Source organism: Esox lucius, chromosome 24, assembly GCF_011004845.1.
Source record: "Esox lucius isolate fEsoLuc1 chromosome 24, fEsoLuc1.pri, whole genome shotgun sequence".
Classification (NCBI taxonomy): Eukaryota; Metazoa; Chordata; class Actinopteri; order Esociformes; family Esocidae; genus Esox; species Esox lucius.
In genome coordinates this window covers 18,586,972-18,609,708 of record NC_047592.1, presented here as the reverse complement: position 1 = coordinate 18,609,708, position 22,737 = coordinate 18,586,972, and the positions used below count along the sequence as shown (strand labels likewise).

The window sequence follows — 22,737 nt, the reverse complement described above, 5'->3', positions numbered from 1 at the left end:
TGTCTCTGATGGAGGACAGTACAGATGTAGAGCTGGGAGAGGAGACCCTGTCTACTACACCCAGTACAGTGAACCAGTCCACATACAGGTTACTGGTGAGTATAAAATGCATGTTTTAATTATCTTACATGGATGTAAATGAATCTAAGATTGGGTAAATTCTCTTGAATATCATGTGTATTACAACAAATAAAGCTGTTGTAAATCATTAATCAAGAATAGATCCCCATCAGTGGTACAGGTAAACTAAATTATATTAAAAATAAGTGCAATTCTATCACAATATCCTTGTTTCTTTTTTATGGAACACTATTATTTGAGGAAATCATGTAATCATTATCAGTGTGCCACTTTTTATGTTGTAAGTGTCATTAATACAGTACTCCAGTATACAGAGGAAAGATCATGCATCTGAAATATTGGCTTGCTGACTCTTTGTCTTCTTTTATATTTGTGTTTTTACAGCTCCACCAACAGCCTCAGTGAGTGTCTCTCCTCATGGTCTCCTCTACTCTGGAGAGACTGTTACTCTGCAGTGTGACATATCAAGCTACACAGACTGGACATACAGGTGGTACCAAAATAAACAACTACAGAGTCCGGGTTCACCTTCTAAAACCATCACCACTCTGTCTGACCAGGTGAGTCAGTACCAGTGTCAGGGGAGAAGAACAGATCGTCCCCAGTTGTCACAACGCAGTGTTTTCCTCAAAATCCGTGTCACTGGTGAGTTCACTGTAAAAACTCTATCACTAACTTGTTGTTCGTTGGTAGCATAGATGTGTTAGAAGTACTGTGTGTTAGTATAGAGGATTTTCAACTCATACCACTTAAATCCAAACAGCTAATCAGCCAAAGGCCACACTGAGTTCAGACCAAAAGGATATATTGACAGGAGACAGTGTGACACTGACCTGTACTGTAGAGTCTTCTGGATGGAGGTTTTACTGGTACAGACACAGACAAGACTCTGAACCAGTAGCTACAACCTCTGGATCCTCCTACACACTCAGACAGGTCAGTGTCTCTGATGGAGGACAGTACAGGTGTAGAGCTGGGAGAGGAGACCCTGTCTACTACACCCAGTACAGTGAACCAGTCCACATACAGGTTACTGGTGAGTATAAAAGACATGTTTTAATTATCTTACATGGATGTAAATGAATCTAGGATTGGGTAAATTCTCTTGAATATCATGTGTATTACAACAAATGAAGCTGTTGTAAATCATTAATCAAGAATAGAACCCCATCAGTGGTACAGGTAAACTAAATTATATTAAAAATAAATGCAATTCTATCACAATATCCTTGTCTCTTTTTCATGGAACACTATTATTTGAGGAAATCATGTAATCATTATCAGTGTGCCACTATTTATGTTGTAAGTGTCATTAATACAGTACTACAGTATAAAGAGGAAAGATCATGCATCTGAAATACTGGCTTGCTGACTCTTTGTCTTCATTTATATTTGTGTTTCTACAGGTCCACCAACAGCCTCAGTGAGGGTCTCTCCTCATGGTCTCATCTACTTTGGAGAGACTGTTACTCTGCAGTGTGACATACCAGACTACACAGACTGGACATACTGGTGGTACAAAAATGAAAAACTACAGAGTGCTGGTTCACCTTCTAAAACCATCACCACTCTGTCTGACCAGGTGAGTCAGTACCAGTGTCAAGGGACTAGAACAGATCGTCCCCAGTCGTCACAACGCAGTGTTTCCCTCAGCATCAGAGTCACTGGTGAGTTTACTATAAAAACTTTACCACTAACTTGTTGTTGGTTGGTAGCATACTGTAGATTAGCAGTGTTAGCAGTAGTGTGTACAAGTTAAAATAATCTTTCAATTCAAACCCTTTAAATTCCAACAGCTAATCAGCCAAAGGCCACACTGAGTTCAGACCAACAGGACGTATTTATAGGAGACAGTGTTACACTGACCTGTACTGTAGAGTCTTTTGGATGGAGGTTTTACTGGTACAGAGACAGACAAGACTCTGAACCAGTAGCTACAACCTCTGGATCCTCCTACACACTCAGACAGGTCAGTGTCTCTGATGGAGGACAGTACAGGTGTAGAGCTGGGAGAGGAGACCCTGTCTACTACACCCAGTACAGTGAACCAGTCTACATACAGGTTACTGGTGAGTTTAATCCTTTGACACGTACGATCACACCGGTGTGATTAGAACATATTGTTTAGAACGCACCATTAGAACGCCTAGGTACAAGTGACGTAACAATGGTTGGTCAGACCGCACTGTTATTTACTCACATTTAGCTCAAACAGTGTTTATAACTTTATTTCCTGATTGTTATTGCTTCAAGACCACACTATGATATGAACCAGGTAGAAAGCATTCAAATCGGGACAAGAAGTGTTACTTACGTACCAACAAACAGCCAACACTAATACACAAAAACAAATTATATTAGCGACTTCTATAGAACATCTTAACATTTCCTGGAAGAGCTGACAACCGATCAAAACCATTGTAAAAACCTTCTAGAAGTTACGTTACCCGTTGTGGGCGCCGTTATGCTTTTTATATAGTTTATTCATTTTCACTGCCATGAATTACAGGTCACGCTTTGTTTGCTAGCGGTTAGCTGACATTTGCTAGCTAGCTACAGTTACACATCAACCAGCTTTTGCAGCTCTTTGAAATTGAGTCAATGAGAGAAGCTTGCAATGCAATGTATGTGGTGTTCTTTACCTGGCAAGGTAACTGTAAAAATTCTGGAACTCTGAGTGAGTACTGAAATCACGCGCAAAAAAACTCATGCTGGGGGGCCGTTAAGGAATATTATAAACTCAAGGGTGAAAAGGTTAAAGTAGTTTTATTATAATTTTACATGGATATAACGTAATCTAGGATATCATAAGTTGTCTTCTGTATAACAACTATTGTAAATCTACAGTAATGAATAGAACCCATCAGTGGTACAAACTCATTTAAACAAGAAAAGGAACCAGGCAAGCCTATTTCTGCCGATCTGCAATGAGAAGGGATTAATGCTGTTGCCCTGGCTGGATTCAATCCGGGGTTTCCTATGTGACAGACTCTGGCCCTCATTCATGAAACCTCAGAAACGATCTCAGATTCAAATGTTGGGAGATACTCACGATCATCCCTAAGTGTGGTTCATGAAACTGTCGCGATTGGTCGAATTGAACGTAGATGTCAGATTGATGAATTGGATTTAGCCGTGGACACGAGAACGTGCTGCACCTGTCCTTATTTACATGTGATACACCTCTAACTTATTCAGGTGTGGCGATCAGCAACCTGTGAATTGACAGATTTCAATATAAAATATAGTTGCATAGTAATAATGGACAGGGTCCTCCGATATACGCAAGAACGTACTGCACCCGTCCTTATTTACATATGATACACCTGTAATTTATGCAGGTGTGGCGATCAGCAACCTATGAATTGCCAAATGTCAATATAAAATATAGTTGCATAGCAACAATGGACAGGGTCCTCCAATATGGTAGGTATAGGAAAATGGTCTGGAACGGTACACTCACACTGTACATCTTTGTATAGTCATATAGACCTCTGACTCAACAGATCCACTAGCTAAGATGTGTGTGCATAGCTTAAACATGTGAAAAAAGTTGGTTTAAAAACCGGTTCAAAAGATACAGCCCAATAGTTAATGAATGCTATTCACGCTAAATAGCATATGCAAAATCAAGAAATATTTCATCATATGAACTGGGGATATCCTAAATACAGTGGGGAGAACAATTATTTGATACACTGCCGATTTTGCAGTTTTTCCTACTTACAAAACATGTCTGTCATTTTTATCATAGGTACTCTTCAACTGTGAGTGACTGAATCTAAAACAAAATTCCAGAAAATCACATTGTATGATTTTTAAATAATTTATTTGCATTTTATTGCATGACATAAGTATTTGATCACCTACCAACCAGTAAGAATCCCAGCTCTCACAGACCTGTTAGTTTTTCTTTAAGAAGCCCTCCTGTTCTCCACTCATTACCTGTATTAACTGCACCTGTTTGAACTCGTTACCTGTATAAAAGACACCTGTCCACACACTCAATCAAACAGACTCCAAGAACACCATCTAACCGTGAATCATCTCTTGAAGTCTAACACTTCCCCGAAAGGAGGAAAGGAGAATAAAACACCAGGAGTCAGGTCAATTACCGTATCATATGTCCATTTATTACAGAAGCTTCTGGAGACACGTGTCGCAGCACAATGTCTAAGGATCAACAGTCAACACATCATTTTTATACTTCTACTACGCCCAAAAAGATAGAGGCGTTAACTTACAAAGCAAGTGTGCCATTGGCTCAATCCCAGTTCTATTCCTTATAAGGATAACTGCAAGTATCCCCTTGCCCCCCTTCTGGTTTCTGTCTTGTCTGTCCGACTATGTGTGTGTGTCTCTGACCTGTGACCTGTTTCTCACAAGACAGACATACTAAATCTTTCTCTCCCCGGCAACTGCTTGAACAGGGTTTCCTATTCTCCTACTTGCTCCTTCAGTTTCAGCTCATATTACAAACAATTAATATTCTGCTTCATTGGTTACAACAGCTTATAACAGTTCACTAACTTATACAATCAATACATCTACACATCGAGGTGGAAACATCATTCTTTGGGGATACTTTTATGCAAAGGGGACAGGACGACTGCACCGTATTGAGGGGAGGATGGATGGGGCCATGTATCACGAGATCTTGGCCAACAACCTCCTTCCCTCAGTAAGAGCATTGAAGATGGGTTGTGGCTGGGTCCTCCAGCATGACAACAACCCAAAACATACACCCAGGGCAACTAAGGAGTGACTCCGTAAGAAGCCTGAACCCAATAGAAAATCTTTGGAGGGAGCTGAAAGTCTGTATTGCCCAGCAACAGCCTCGAAACCTGAAGGATCTGGAGAAGGTCTGTATGGAGGAGTGGGCCAAAATCCCTGCTGCAGTGTGTACAAACCTGGTCAAGAACTACAGGAAACATATGATCTCTGTAATTGTAAACAAAGGTTCCTGTACCAAATATTAAGTTCTGCTTTTCTGATGTATCAAATACTTGTGTCATGCAATAAAATGCTAATTAATTACTTAAAAATCATACAATGGGATTTTCTGGATTTTTGTTTTAGATTCCGTCACTCACAGTTAAAGAGTACATATGATAAAAAAAAGTGGGGAAACCTGCAAAACCGGCAGTGTATCAAATACTTGTTCTCCCCACTGTATGTACAGCTAAGTTGGTTTCCTGTCTGTTGCTGAAATGGTTTCAAAGATACAGACTAATAGTTTATTAATGCTAACTACACTAATTAGCATGGGCAAAATCGATTACCATTTAATAATATGATGTGGGGATAGCTTAAACGTGTGACACAAAGTTAGTTTCATATCTGTAGCTCGAACCCTTCAAAAGCTACAGCCTAATAGTTAATTAACCCAAATTACGTTAATTTGCATGTGTGGAATGTGTAAACGTTTCATCATTTTAAACTGGTAAAACATTTTTTAAACTGTATCATTTTAAACTGTAGCTCGAACGGTTCTAAAGATACAACCAAATAGTTAATTAACGCTAGTGGTCATTAGAGTTAGCATAAAGGGCTAACTTTCTGAAGTCATAGTTCAATATTTATTTGACATAGAAATTAGTTTCATTGTCCGCCCTCTTCAGAGGTATGGTCTGTGGACTGGAAATGTACTGGCGAGTAAATCCGATGTACGGTTCAGGAGAAGAAAATTGTGTCACACATTTAAGCTATCCCCACCTCATCATCATCATCATCATCATCATCTTCCGCTTAATCCGGGGCCGGGTCGCGGGGGCAGCAGTCTAAGCAGGGATGCCCAGACTTCCCTCTCCCCAGACACTTCCTCCAGCTCTTCCGGGGGGACACCGAGGCGTTCCCAGGCCAGCCGGGAGACATAGTCCCTCCAGCGTGTCCTAGGTCTTCCCCGGGGTCTCTTCCCGGTGGGACGGGACCGGAACACCTTCCCAGGAAGGCGTTCCGGAGGCATCCGAAACAGATGCCCAAGCCACCTCAGCTGACCCCTCTCGATGTGGAGGAGCAGCGGCTCTACTCTGAGCTCCTCCCGGGTGACCGAGCTTCTCACCCTATCTCTAAGGGATCGCCCAGCCACCCTGCGGAGAAAGCTCATTTCGGCCGCCTGTATCCGGGATCTTGTCCTTTCGGTCATGACCCAAAGCTCATGACCATAGGTGAGAGTAGGAACGTAGATTGACCGGTAAATCGAGAGCTTCGCCTTGCGGCTCAGCTCTTTCTTCACCACGACAGACCGATACATCGACCGCATTACTGCAGAAGCTGCACCGATCCGTCTGTCAATCTCCCGTTCCATCCTTCCCTCACTCGTGAACAGGACCCCTAGATACTTAAACTCCTCCACTTGAGGCAGGCACTCTCCACCAACCTGAAGTGGGCAAGCCACCCTTTTCCGACTGAGGACCATGGCCTCGGATTTGGAGGTACTGATTTTCATCCCCACCGCTTCACACTCGGCTGCAAACCGTCCAAGTGCATGCTGAAGGTCCTGGCTTGAAGGGGCCAACACGACAACATCATCCGCAAAGAGCAGAGACGAAATCGTGTGGTCCCCAAACCTGACACCCTCCGGCCCCTGGCTGCGCCTAGAAATTCTGTCCATAAAAATTACGAACAGAACCGGTGACAAAGGGCAGCCCTGCCGGAGTCCAACATGCACAGGGAACAAGTCTGACTTACTGCCGGCAATGCGGACCAAGCTCCTGCTTCGGTCGTACAGGGACCTGACAGCCCTTAGCAAAGGACCCAGGACCCCATATTCCCGAAGCACCCTCCACAGGATGCCACGAGGGACACAGTCGAATGCCTTCTCCAAATCCACAAAACACATGTGGACTGGTTGGGCAAACTCCCATGAACCCTCCATCACCCTGTAGAGGGTATAGAGCTGGTCCAGTGTTCCGCGGCCTGGACGAAAACCACACTGTTCCTCCTGAATCCGAGGTTCTACTATCGGCCGTATTCTCCTCTCCAGAACCCTGGCATAGACTTTCCCGGGGAGGCTGAGAAGTGTGATCCCCCTATAGTTGGAACACACCCTCCGGTCCCCCTTCTTATAAAGAGGGACCACCACCCCGGTCTGCCATCCCAGAGGCACTGTCCCCGACTGCCACGCGATGTTGCACAGGCGTGTCAGCCAAGACAGCCCCACAACATCCAGAGACTTGAGGTACTCAGGGCGGATCTCATCCACCCCCGGTGCCTTGCCACCGAGGAGTTTCTTAACCACCTCGGTGACTTCAGCCCGGGTGATGGACGAGTCCACCTCTGAGCCCTCATCCTCTGCTTCCTCAATGGAAGACGTGACGGCGGGATTGAGGAGATCCTCGAAGTATTCCTTCCACCGCCCGACGACATCCTCAGTTGAGGTCAACAGCTGCCCACCTCTACTGTAAACAGCGTTGGTAGGGCACTGTTTCCCTCTCCTGAGGCGCCGGATGGTTTGCCAGAATCTCTTCGAGGCCAGCCGATAGTCCTTCTCCATGGCCTCACCGAACTCCTCCCAGGCCCGAGTTTTTGCCTCCACAACCACCCGGGCTGCAGCCCGCTTGGCCTGTCGGTACCCGTCAGCTGCGTCAGGAGTCCCACAAGCCAACCAGGCCTGATAGGACTCCTTCTTCAGCTTGACGGCATCCCTTACTTCCGGTGTCCACCACCGGGTTCGGGGATTGCCGCCTCGACAGGCACCGGAGACCTTACGGCCACAGCTCCGAGCGGCCGCTTCGACAATGGCGGTGGAGAACATGGTCCACTCGGACTCAATATCTCCAACCTCCCTCGGGATCCAGTCGAAGCTCTGCCGGAGGTGGGAGTTAAAGATCTCTCTGACAGGAGACTCGGCCAGACGTTCCCAGCAGACCCTTACAGTACGCTTGGGCCTGCCGAGTCTGTCCAGCTTTCTCCCCCGCCATCGGATCCAACTCACCACCAGGTGGTGATCAGTTGACAGCTCCGCCCCTCTCTTCACCCGAGTGTCCAAGACATACGGCCGCAGGTCAGATGAGACGACAACAAAGTCGATCATCGACCTGCGGCCTAGGGTGTCCTGGTGCCACGTGCACTGATGGACACCCTTATGCTTGAACATGGTGTTCGTTATGGACAAACTGTGACTAGCACAGAAGTCCAATAACTGAACACCACTCGGGTTCAGATCAGGGGGGCCGTTCCTCCCAATCACGCCCCTCCAGGTGTCACTGTCGTTGCCCACGTGGGCGTTGAAGTCCCCCAGTAGAACAATAGAGTCCCCAGTCGGAGCACTTTCCAGCACCCCTCCCAGAGACTCCAAGAAGGTCGGGTACTCTGCACTGCCGTTCGGCCCGTAGGCACAAACAACAGTGAGAGACCTATCCCCGACCCGTAGGCGCAGGGAAACGACCCTCTCGTTCACCGGGGTAAACTCCAACACATGGCGGCAGAGCTGGGGAGCTATAAGCAAACCCACACCAGCCCGCCGCCTCTCACCATGGGCAACTCCAGAGTGGTGAAGAGTCCATCCTCTCTCAAGGAGTGTGGTTCCAGAGCCCAAGCCGTGCGTAGAGGTGATCCCGACTACCTCTAATCGGAACCTCTCAACCTCACGCACTAGCTCAGGCTCCTTCCCCGCCAGCGAGGTGACATTCCACGTCCCTAGAGCTAGTTTCCGTGTCCAGAGATCGGGTTGTCTAGGCCCCTGCCTTCGACTGCCGCCCGATCCTCTTCGCACCGGCCCCTTATGGTCCCTCCTGTGGGTGGTGAGCCCACGGGAGGGCGGCCCCACGTCGCCCGTTCGGGCTGAGCCCGGCCGGGCCCCATGGGGGAAGGCCCGGCCACCAGGCGCTCGCATACGAGCCCCAACCCCGGGCCTGGCTCCAGGGTGGGGCCCCGGCTGCACCATACCGGGCGACGTCACGGTACTCAATATTTTTTTCATCATTAAGGGGGGTTTGAACCGCTCTTAGTCTGACCCGTCGCCTAAGACCTGTTTGCCTTGGGAGACCCTACCAGGGGCATATAGCCCCAGACAACATAGCTCCTATCCCCACCTCATATTATGAAATGGTTATCGATTTTGCCCATGCTAATTAGTGTAGTTAGCATTAATAAACTATTAGGCTGTATCTTTGAAACCATTTCAGCAACAGACAGGAAACCAACTTTGTTTCACCAGTTTAGGCTATCTCCACTTCAAATTATGAAACGTTAATCGATTTTACAGATGCTAATTAGTGTAATTAGCTCCACATTCACACCTGAGACCTTGTAAACACTAAGGAGTCAAATGACACCAGGGAGAATTGGGCCCAATATGGACATTTTCACTTAGGGGTGTACTCACTTTTTTTGCCAGCGGTTTAGACATGAATGGCTGTGTGTTGAGTTATTTTGCGGGGACAGCAAATTTACACTGTTATACAAGCTGTACACTCATTACTTTACATTCCAGCCAAGTGTCATTTCTTCAGTGTTGTCACATGTAATCAAATATTTACAAAAATGTGAGGGGTGTACTCACTTTTGTGAGATACTGTACATATACGCAATATATAACAAAATACTGCAGTTAGTTACATTGTTTAATACATCCATAACAGGATATATAAAACTAAGGGCTTACTGAACAATCTTTCACATGTTGCTTGTGTCTACAAAGGTGTGTCTATTACAAGGACACAAGCATCAGGGAAAGTGATACAGTAGTGGATAAAAACATAATAGGACATCCTTATAGGCACAATTTGGATTTAGTAATGAATAAACCATCCAAGTACAGTAAGAGAGCCATGCTATAGTACATAGAAATATATATCCCAGGTTAGAAAATCACATCTGACTGAAGATGACAACCTAGTTTGTAGATTTGCCTAGTCTATAGATTTATTTTACATTGATGGTAGCTAGTTAGGTGTAATCAGACATGCTTTTTCTAAAATAATATTTACATCATAGAGATGAACACATTATATACACCTCATTTAATAAATTATATATGCAAAATGTTAGATGTAACAGGTATAAGCATGCCAGCACAGACAGTGAATTATCTCCAATTCTGACTCAGTTTTTAGGTTGCGGCTGGAGTACCTAACTAGGTAGATTTTGTGTATTTATTTGCTTAATACTGGTGAAAAACATAACTGTTATCAACCCATTGCTGTGCACAAATACATTTAGTTCATTTACAATGTCATATATAGAGAAATACTCACATACTAATTCAGAAACTGAGTAAGTGGGTAGCTAGTTAAGGCAGGCCAAATAACTTCAGTCAAGCTAACTTCAAGCTGCCAATTATTCTGCGCTGAAAACATACTTTTTAACAACATAATAATCTATCAAGTGACCTTATTAGAAAAACATTGTAATAAGCAATTTTACATCTTCCTTACCTCAAACGATTGACTTCATTTGTACATCAAATCTGCGAAATTAAGACCTCCAATGAAATACCTCCAATGAAAACAATGACTCCAATCAGTCTAAAGCTGGTTTGTTTCTTTAGAAAGTAATGACTGTTAAATAGCCATCCATTACACCATGTGAACTACACTATGTAAATCGTAAACTATATGTCCCTTTTCGGTACAATTCGTCCATTGCAATATAACTGTAAACTGTTTAACATTAGCGAAGCTACCGAGGCTTGTTGCCAGCGAAGTTTTAATCTATCCAGAACAAAACCTAATGCATCATTTCTTTTTGTCCGTGGCGAAGATCGAACGCCGGTCGCCTATGTGGCAGTCCGTGTTTCTAACCACTACATAAAAATGGGTAGTCAATCACTCACCCATTCACTCACTCAGTAAGAGACCGCTTAGGCGGTTCTAACATTTGTATCTGTATCTCTTTTTATGAAATACTACTCATTTTGAGACAATCATGTAAACATGCTCTGTGTGCCAGTATTAATGTTGTAAGTGTCATTAAAACAGTATTATACAGAGTAATGATCAAACTTTGTAAATATTTGTCTTCTGACTCTTCCCTCATTTAAATGTGTGTTTCTATAGATCTGCCCATGGCCTCAGTGAGTGTCTCTCCTCATGGTCTCCTCTACTCTGGCGAGACTGTTACTCTGCAGTGTGACATACCAGACTTCACAGACTGGACCTACCAATGGTACAACATAAAAAAATTACAGAGTGCTGGTTCACCTTCTAAAACCATCACCGCTCTGTCTGACCAAGTGAATCAGTACCAGTGTCAAGGGACTAGAACAGATCTTCCCCAGTCATCACAGCTCAGTGTTTCCCTCCACATCACTGTCACTGGTGAGTTCACTATTAAAAAAAATCTACCACTAACTTGTTGTTGTTTGCTATCATAGATTGAGACGTGTGTGTTAGTTAACAAGATCTTTCAGCTCAAACCATTTAAATTCCAAACAGCTAATCAGCCAAAGGCCACCCTGAGTTCAGACCAAAAGGATATATTGACAGGAGACAATGTGACACTGACCTGCACTGTAGAGTCTTCTGGATGGAGATTTTACTGGTACAGACACAGACAAGAATCTGAACCAGTTAACACAACCTCTGGATCCTCCTACACACTCAGACAGGTCAATGTCTCTGATGGAGGACAGTACAGGTGTAGAGCTGGGAGAGGAGACCCTGTCTACTACACCCAGTATAGTGAACCAGTCCACATTCAGGTTACTGGTGAGTCCAAGCATGTTGTGTTGTAATTAGTTGCTGCTTCGTATGAACAGAATTATTGTAATGTGTAGACCTATGGGTACATTAACAAAATAAATATCATGCCAATGTTCAGTTCAGTTAGTTGTCTGTGTTGTTCGCAGGAGAGTTTGTCCATCTCTTATACTGCCAGTCACATAATGACTGGCAGTATAAGAGATGTCACATACTGTCAGTGATAGTCAGTGATTTGTAATGTAATGTGAACATTATATTTTTATCACAGTACATTTACAACAGTGGCAGTCAGTGATTTGTAATGTATTGTTCACTTGGTATTATGATCACAGTGCCTTTACATCAGTGGAAAACAGTGATTTGTAATGTAAGGTTAACAATGTATTATGATCACAGTGCCATTACATTTGTCGTAGTCTGTGATTTGAAAATGTTTGGCAATCAAGTCTGATTGTGTTGTGCTGTTCTCTTTCCTGAGATAGTTCCTGGATACTCTACACCAGGGCATTTTGGAGTGTGTTTGGGTCTGATTGTTGCTGCATTTCTACTAACCATTGTTTTTGTCATCCAAAAAGGTTCCCCTTTTTGAGTAATATTTACTTGAAAAATCAAAAAACAATAGATAAAAGCATGAATGACCTCATATAACATTTATATTTATATTCACAGGTTCCATTTGTAACAGAATATTCTGGTGAGTACACCTGTCTTTAACCTACATTGATTAATACAGTAACCTGTTGTCTGTGTGTCTTCATTAGTGTCTCTCTCTCTGTAGGCCCATCCATCCCCAGAGCACCAACCAGGACCCCCAACAGGACCAAGGATCTATCCATGTTCAGTCTCCTGATGCTGGGTATACATCTCTGCTGCATGGTCAGTCTCTCAATCCAGACCTCTAACTGAAACATCATACACTGACTCTTAACCACCCAACATGTAACAGTAGTCCATGTCTTTAGGATAGCTAAGAAGACAACTAACTCTTGTCTCTCCTTTGACCAACAGGTGATCTTAACATATATCATTTCATCAAGTCGAAATTATAATGTAATGTCATGTATATATCAGGAATGTGTTGGAGGCAATATGTGACCCAGCTACTTCTTTTTGGCTTAACAATAAAAGCATTGGATGATGTCACTTTTACCCAGAGGTACTTTAACTTTTTTTGCAGCACTTTATAAACTTACAGGAAGCTCCTTTTAGGAATTCTCCTTGAAATGCATGCTTCAGCTCACAGTATTTTTTTATGTAAAAAAAACACAGAAAAATGTAAAGCTATTTTGCCCATATCTCTGCCAGATGGGGTATCTGCCATTCTCATTAGATTTTTTAAAGCTGTATTTCTCCTTCTCTGCCACCGGTGGCTTATTTGCCATCAGATGGCAAAACATTTTGCTAATATTGATTAGTCTGTATGTGTAATAATATTAAAACAGATAATCCTGTAAACTAAAATTGACTAGAGTAAAATACTTTTATGGCACTACTTTAGGTTTGGCAGGCAAGAATATAGTCTTATCCTAATTTGACTCGAATTTGCCAATGATTTGTTTATAGTAATACACTTGAAACAAATAGCCAACCCAAAACTGCAGACAGCCTTCCCATGCGATCAACCTGGCTTAAAAAATCTAATGAAACGCAGCCTAACATGGTAATCGATTGCTGCCTTGATGTACACAATTAAATTAAAGCTTTTTGCTATGAAGATCAGTGAAATGTGTAGACATAAACTGTACTCTCAACATGCCAACAAGTCGCAGCAATGAGAACGCGGGGAGTGTGCGTTCAAGTGAGGGGGGGTGGGGGTTTGGCACAACAATGGCTGCTCTGTTTTGTATCAAGTCCAAAACTTGTTGAGGGGTGTACCCTTCGGAACATTGTAAAGAAATACACTACCGACCAAACTGTGCAACCGCTCTGTGTAGCCATCTACACAATGAACTCCAGCCACACACTCACTAATTTATAGCACTAAGCGCTAAAGAAATTGTACTGTGAATGCTACTTTCCTAACAGCTCTGCCCATACAGTTAAACAATAACATTTCTCTCTGTAGTTTCGATAGGCTATTATAGCCTATGAAATAGCAAATTATTGTTGCTATCTTGCCTTATATAATGTTGCTATTAGAAAAATGACAGTATATTCTCATTATTATAATATATTATTATTACATAATAATGCTAATGAATTAACTATTCTCACAGGATTTAACAGCGTTTTTTAGTAACAAGCCTTGGCGTAGGCTATATTGAGGAACATAGTCTAATGTGTGATTTGTGAGTTCCTACGTTTAATCTCAAGTGCTGCTATAAACACAAAATGTCTCTATACACACAATCGCAATTTTCCTAACAGCTTTAGTAACTTGCTGTTAGTAGACTTTCAGTGGATTAATTAAACTGTCAATTCAATTAATTAAATTCTAATTATTGGTACCATCTTTGCCCCATCGCCATATAGATATGTGATATAATAATTGGATACTAGAACCAAATCTCATTTTGTTGATGCGGTTGTGTGTGTTACAATTCCAATGTATTATAATGCTTGGATAGCTTATGTTCACACACCGACTTTCGGCACTTGCTATTAGGCTTAAAAATATTTTAAAGTTAGTCATGCATAAAGTTAGTCGCGATAAAATATTTTTAAGTTAGTCATAGAATTTATTTTACTTTAAAATTGTTTTTTAGGCCTAACTCTATATTGTTGATAAATACACGATGGTGTGAACATGTTATTTAATCTATAATATGCATTTGCCATCTACTATTATTCGCTTCACAATTTTCAACGGTGGTTTGGTCCCTAACCTGACTGTACAAATATGCGCACACATTTTTTTTGAAGTTCCTCTTGGGTGTTTTAATCACAATGGTTGATTAATGCAAGTATGTACAACACTTACATGCTTACATGCTAACCAGGCTGCTCAATATTACCTAACCTGTATTATTACACAGATCACAATTCATACACATACACCTCCAACCAATGTAATTTATTGTTACACCGGCCAGATAAACAATTAAATACACATCCAATGTGTTTTTTTGGCAAACAGGGTTATAATTTAAGTTGTTTCATTCATCCTTAGCAGGGGTCGGCAAGTACGTTTGGTACTGGGCCAATTTTCACTAAAGAGGAAGTGTTTATGTGAGTAAATGTTGTACTCAGGAACCTGTGGCTCTGTAGGCAAACTGCAGTGGGTCTAGTAGAGGGTTGATGATGGTCTTGATGTGGAACAGTAAAAGCCACTCAAACGACTTCATAACCACAGAGGTCAGGGCGGCAGGTCTGAAGACGTAAAGTCCTGTGATCCTTGGCTTCTTGGGGACTGGGATGATTGGAAACGATTAATTTATAAGCATATCCTTATTCATCCATTATTCTGCACATTAAAGGAACCGTATGTAAGAAATCTGTTTCAATTAATCATAAAATGGCCCTGATGTGTCACATGACATTAAGAAATCATGTTCATTTCAAATTCTTATATCACTGACAACTGTAGTATGGCCAGGATATTGTCATTTAAAAGTGAGAGTTGTAGCCCTCAACTGATGTTGATGTTGTCATGTTGTGTTTTGGCCTGATGCGCCACCCTCCACCTATCTACCAATCACAAAGTCAGTAGTGTTTCGGGATCCGGGTTGCCAGCTCTGCTCTAACCTACCCTAACTCTAGTCGGATAAATAATGTCTAACGTTACGAAATCTAAAAGACCTCTTTATAATTCCGAAATTCGTCGTGACGAAGTCCGAAATAAAACAAGAATTTGTATAGGAGATGCCGTTGAAAGATGGAGATGGCTGAAAACGGAGAAGAATTTGAAGACAGATGCCAACGTTGCAAATTTTCTCCTGGACAGGTAAGATTCATCTATATTTGACTAACTTGTACTTGATGTCAATGGACATTTCATATATTCATGACAGTCGAACAAAATTATGCATGTTCATGCAAAGTAACGTTACGTTAGCTCATATGGACGTATGCTAACATTAGCAATGCGTTATCAGAGCCCGTTTCTCTGTCCTTGTGCTGAGACGCTGAGGAAAACAAAATTAGCACACCCATTATGGCAATTTGAAACGTAATTGAGACAGAAGCCCAACTTTACCTCGGAAAAATGATTCCTCATTCATTCTTCGCGTATATTGTGGACAAAGTTACACATGCTGCAAGTTGACCTGTTATGTGTCATGGTGCGGTGAGCAGCAGCACCACCGTGCCATATATTCTCAAGTTCCCATATCTCACGAACACATCCCGAACTGTCACATGTTTCCCATCTTTCACACCAGGTCCCAATTGTCATCATTTGTATGTGTATATATGTTTCCCCTCTGCTCCCCACATTGTGGATCATTGTTGCTGTTATGTTTGTTCAGTTAATCAGTGAGTGTTGTTTAATGTACTGTTTGAATGTTAGCTGTTAAGATGCGTTGTCGCGCACTTTAATTTCATTCAGTCATTAGTATCGTTGTCCGTTCGGGTTGTTTCGTTTGTTTGTTTACTGAGGATGACCAGGATTTCCCCCCAAACCCACTCCCTTATCCTGGAATAGATGATGTCATGAAATACATTTAAATCATACAGTGGGGAGAACAAGTATTTGATACACTGCCGATTTTGCAGGTTTTCCTACTTACAAAGCATGTAGAGGTCTGTCATATTTATCATAGGTACTCTTCAACTGTGAGAGACAGATAGAAATTACAGACCTCTACATGCTTTGTAAGTAGGAAAACCTGCAAAATTGGCGGTATCAAATACTTGTTCTCCCCACTGTATATGACCTGTTCTGATATCTGTTCTGATATCCATGTTCTCTGTCCTTAGTTGCATTTACTTCCACTGAGCTTTCCTCAGTCTGTGGGGTTTCCCAAATTGTATTCTTGAGAAGAAGGAGCTCTGACATTCCCTCATCCTCCCATTCTTCTAACTCAGCTCTCTTGAAGTATCTTACTATCTGAGAAATTATTGCGGAGCGACTTTCACAGGACAATTTCCTGTGGCAATCCTGTTACACACAGGAACTCACATACTTCAACTAATTTGTCCTTTTGTGAAATTATTTTAAATGAACAGCACATTTCAACAAGGCTATGTCAAAATACAGTATATACACTTTTATTTGCATTTATTCTTTGACATTTTGTATATTTATGAGCACAGGGAACTCTAAGTTTAATACTACTACTCTATTATTACAACACAGTTGATATTACTGTACATTTACAATTACCCCCAGTCACAGCCCCAAGGTCTTACGCTTCTATATTATTGTGCCGGGGGAGTAGTGTCAGTTCTCCTTCTCCACTGTAAATCCTAATGTCAATCCTAATCCACTCTCAAAATTTTCCTTGTATCCTGCCCTTTTTAAACTTAGGAGGACAACACGTTCGTTTATGTGTTCAAGCGAAGTTACAATAATTTGTGTTTTATTATATGTCTAATACTGAAGGTAATTGTGTTATCTCTCCTCAGTGGATGAACCCTGGAGACTCAGTGACTCTGAACTGTGAAGTTAAAGAGTCGTCTACAGGCTGGAGGTTCTCCTGGTACAAGACTGTTCCCTACAGAGCTGGGTTACCCTCTCTATTGGACAAGTCCTACTCTGTAGAGGCCCTATCTGGAAATGAGACTACTGAAGAGTCATACATTCTGAGCCTTACGTCTCCGCCAGACAAAATCCGCCATGCATATGCGTAACAACGGAAGTTCAGTCATTTCCAATTAACAAGTGTGTTATGATGCAAAGAACTATAGCGCTATGCACACCCTTTGTAGATGCATTGTGTTTGGGGTGTTGCATGCATTGTATTTTTCCTACTTGTGCGCAGTAGTAGGGAAGAAAGTGTTCCTGAGCCTGCTGGTGCAGGAATGCAGAGACCTGTACCACCTGCCTGATGAGAGGAAGGCAAACAGATTGTGGCATGGATGTGAAGGGTCCCTGATGATGCCACGCTTGTGCTGGAGGTCTACGATGGCCGGGATTATTGACCAAGATGGTGGCGTATGTACTTTGCAACGTTCAGAGCCTACCCAGTTTTTGCAAAGTAGCAGTACTTTAAAAAGTAGACCAATTACTTATAATATACTATATTTCTAATGATTGCTTTCAGTGAAACATTTTTAGTTTAACATTTTCAACAATGATTAGACTAAGGGCGAGTTTATACTTGGTTAGCAGACCTTTTATTTCAATGTTCAAATAGGCTTTGTCATTTTGTTAACATTATATTTTTGATTTAATTAATTGTAATACAAGCCAGGGTGTTCACAGTATGGAAATTAAATGGGGTTTTGTTTTGTACATGCAAATACACTTGATTCCCCATTGAGGCTTAATGTTATTTCATGGTGACTAATGACTTTAGTTATTTTATGTGGAGTAGTTACAGGCCTGTCCCTGAAGGGGGCGATAAACCTCATTTCGATTTACGTAACTATTGACACAAAAGGTGAAGTCTGTCACTGCTTTCCAAATGTAACTTTTCTCTCTATTGGTTCGCTCCTTTACCAATGTTGAATATAAACACCACAATATTTGATCAATTCATAGCACAATGTTATGACATTGCTGATAAAGCCATGATTATCTGTCCCCTCAAAGCGGCTTGCATTGGAGCAATAATGTCACATGATTGATGACGTTTGAAGGTTCTGATAGGGTTTTGATGGCGATTCCAACCAGGCTTATATGAAATTAGATTAATACTGAAGTCTTGAACTAATTCAATTCACAAATTAAGCGGTGAATGTTGATATGTTTGTGCTGCATGTCATGCATTATCAATAACCGGCAGATATCAAAACCCTGTAGATTGCTAGAATTGTCTAACAACCTTGTGAAAGCCCCCTGCTAATAGCTCAACATGTAGAGCTCTAGAAAGATACATAATAGCTTCTGAAATCACGGTTCGAGTCCTGATGTTAAAATGTCTTTAATAATGTTTTGTTGAAACACTGTGAACACTGCATTTGTATTTTCTACATAGCTCGTCAGTTTTTAATGTTACATTTAAATCAAGCATAGGAGCCACCATATGAATGTTGAGTTGAACTCTAGTGTTTCTCTGTTACAGATTTATCTTTCAAAGGTATGATCACCACGTGATGAATGACGTCCGAAGATCACATGCCCTTTTTGAAACGGACTGCAAATGTGAAAATCCCCTGACTGGCACCGGGGCTTTCGTCCAAGTTATTAACAAATGGGTGCATAAAAAATAGCTAAGTAGGTGAAGTTGGTAATTAGATAATAGTGTTAACAGTGTGCGGTGGACCTGTGAGCAACCACTTCAGTGACAGCTAAACTTTGCCGAGACCTGTGGGTTCTGCTTTGTAGATCTGACCAGTTTTCATACAAATCATTGTAATGGTTTCTCCTTCCTCTGACTTGCACTGTTCAATTTAACAGCAATCTTCTAGAAAGTTGAAATTTGTAACTGGAAGTGTGAAATTTTCTATAGCCTGTTGCAGAAAGGTGGCAAGTTTCAATTTGCATCATGTAGAGGTCAGAGGTCTGTTTACAGAACAATTAATTTTTCCAGGGGTGCCTGGAACAAGAATTATTTTTATTATATAGTAATGACGTGGTTATGGACCTAAAACATTGTTTGGAGGAATATAAGTGTTACATCTAATTTAACCCTTATCCTAAAAGTTGATTCAATAGCATAAATTACAAGTAGAACAGGTACAAAATAGCACAACATACATTTTTGAAAGTATATTAATATAGCCCAAAATCTTAAAGTTAATGGCATAACCTAAAAATACAAAATTAAATGATATGCCAGTGAGACAATTAAACATTTAACATTAAATATTCAAAACATTACATTCCAAGACTGTCAAAACTAAACTGTTTCTTTATGTACTGTGTATTCAGCTTTGCCCAGATTCTGTAGGATTTAGATTCATCCTATCATGTTGTATGGCCAGGTGAACACTTCCAAAACACTGTCCAGTTTACTCTTGCTAAATAAATGATGTTCCTCATCTCTTTGTCTTGTCAAATTGCATTGTGTTTTCTGGATCTTGTAATTGTTGTTGTGTGGAAACCAGCATTAGATGATGGTTTAAAGACAGCTAATAAGTATCCTCATAAACTAAAATAATTAACAGAGAAGCTCAGAATTATCACTAAGTCCTCTTTTGTCTATTTTGTCCATGAATGTTTCAGTGTCTTCAAAATTATTAAACAAAAACATGAATGGGGAGAGAGCTTCTTCTTATGAGGAATGCACTTTCTAACTTTTCTCAGTTTCCTCCAGTTTTAAATTTTAGGAGGAGATGAGGTCCTGGTCCACACCTGTGATTACCTGGTTTGGGGGCCAGTTGCTGTCCCGGTCCTTGTCCACCTGGTCATACTTCTGACCTAGTCTAAAATCAAATAGCCTCTGGATTTAGCCCAGAGAAATGTATTAATTATTCCAATTGGACTCTTAATATCTCACCCGGCACAGCCAGAAGAGGACAGGTCACCCCTCTGAGCCTGGGTCCTCTCTAGGTTTCTTCCTAAAATTCGGCCTTCTTAGGGAGTTTTTCCTAGCCACTGAAATTCAACACTACTGTTGTTTGCTCCTTGGGGTTTAAGGCCGGGTGTCTCTGTAAAACACTTTGTGACAACTGCTGTTGTAAAAAGGGCTTTATAAATAAATTTGATTGATTGATTGATTCTTGTTCTTCCTCTAAAGTTGAAGCCTCTCTGAGAATCTGCAGAGCACCCTGTATTTCCTCATCATTCAGGGGTGAGGACAGTTTCAGAAGAGGCCCATGTTGGCATTTACCCAGGCAACAGCATCCCCCAGGTCAACAACGCATCTTTGGAACTGAAATGAAAGATCACAACAACCACATAAAGGTAGAGGTGTACAAAGTAGAAAGTAAAAGTACACAACTGTGTTCGGCTGTGTTCACCACTTTAGGCAAGTATCTAATTAAGATCTAAGTAACCAGGTAAAGCAAGCAAGTTTATTTATATAGCACAATTCATACATCGAAGCAATTCAATGTGCGTTACAAAGAAGAAAGAAAATGCATATACAATAACATAAAACAAATACTCAAATGAAAACATCAAAACAAATGAAAACATAATCATAATAATAAAAAAAGGGAAAATATAAAAAGAATAAAAACGGGATAAAAACACAGGAAGCTATAAGGCCACAGTGTGGTTAGGTTTAAGTGCTCAGTCATAGGCACGTGAGAAGAGAAGTGTTTTAAAAATGTATACGTTTGGTGCACGTCTCTGATCTTCTGGTAGTTTATTCCAGTTGTGCTGTGTTATGCTGTATAAGTGCTAAACGCAGCTTCTCCATGTTTAGTTGGTTAACATTCTAGCAAACACATTCTGAATGAGCTGCAACTGTTTTACAGTCGTATGGGGTGTCCAGTTAAGAGGCCATTACAGTATTCAAAACTACTAGAGATAAAAACATGGATGAGCTTCTCTTGGTCTTTTTGGGACACCAAGCCTTTGATTCTGGTTATATTTTTTTAGATGATAGAATGCTGTTTTGGTGACCGATTTGATATGACTGTTAAATGTGAGATCTGATTCTATCAGAACCCCAAGATTACGCTCTTGAACCCTGGTTTTACACAATAATCTTGGTTTAATTGTAGACAATTTTGGGAGTTCAAAACTAACCAGTGATCAATAAAATTAAAAGGAAGAGTGTAAATAATCAATTAAGGTCACTAGTTATGAACTCTGTTTAGGTAATTTAGATCATTCTTAGCAACTTCACAAAACTGGTGAACACGGCCAAATACTATTTTTTACACAACTGCATAGATGATGGCCATGACAAATTACTCTTTTGTTTACATTTCTAAATAATGACAACATAGTGTATATTAAGCTACAAAATAAATGGATCTTGCCTGCTTGCATAGAGTGACATACATCTTTAGCTATAACGTACCCCATTAGACTAGACCTGGCTTAAGCCTCGTGTGGTGCGAGACAAGGCAACCGTGTTTGACATCCACCTGTCAAACCCCGGGCCATGTACATTTTGCACCACCCTCTGTTGGAGCCTCATGCACTGTCAATACGCCTCAACCAGGATTCGACTGAAGCAGAGTTGCAGCTGCACTGCAAGCTGGAACGCTGCGGTACGTTACCGGTAGGTTTTAGTTAATAATCGCAATCCATGTGCCACATCATGGCAGAAATAATAACAAGTAGCCCACCTCGTAGCGTCGCTATGCTATCTTTAAACGGTGCTATAAGGGTTGACGTGTTGTCTGTCTCTGGAAAGCTATTCGAATCTCAGATTCAAAGAATTTAGTAGATAAACAATCTTAGCGAACACGTTAACTATCCCTAAATATATCGATAGAGGTTGTCAGTTGGAAGCACTTACCAAAATCTTCGTCATTGACCCTGTAATACTTCCTTCATAAACGCATGCACTTAATCGAAAACACCACACCAATGGAAACCTTCAATGGGCGTAACTTAATATTAAGGAACCCCATTAAGTTATGCCCCCGACTTGCGGACTGCAGACATACCCTCCTCGGTTCTGGACGTTCTGCCGCCAAATAATATGAATATTACCATTTTATTAACATGTATATATTTATTACATGAATATAAAGTAATGAAACGGACAGCTTCGCTATTACTATATGTTATTGACTTGCAAAATACTTTTAACTGTAGAGCAGGCTATGGGTTCATTCTTCCCGTTATGTGGAGTCATATAGCCTCCAGTGTTCGTTAGTGCAAAGAGCTAGGTTTTGTGTGTTTTGAGTGTTTGCTTTGTTTAATTAAAATAATGAGTACGACCCTGCATTTGAGTTAGCGATTTTGCTTCTTTCTTCTCATTCGTTTTTTTCTTATACTCACTTCCTGATCGTTTTTGTCTCTTATACATGGTAGCAATTTTTGGGGCTGCAAACCACACTGATCAGTTGAAAGCCCTTGCAGAATACAAGTTACCTATTGGTTTTCCGGAAAACTCTAACA

The 22,737-nt window shown here is 41.3% G+C and overlaps 1 long non-coding RNA gene across 1 annotated transcript; it reads left to right on the top strand.

Moving 5' to 3' along the window:
* Window positions 1-12,278: 12,278 nt before the first annotated feature.
* On the top strand, window positions 12,279-12,813 carry LOC117593929. The gene is made up of 3 exons (XR_004575390.1): window positions 12,279-12,420; window positions 12,505-12,602; window positions 12,735-12,813. It is a non-coding gene; the product is annotated as an uncharacterized LOC117593929 (long non-coding RNA).
* The last annotated feature ends 9,924 nt before the right edge of the window (window positions 12,814-22,737 follow it).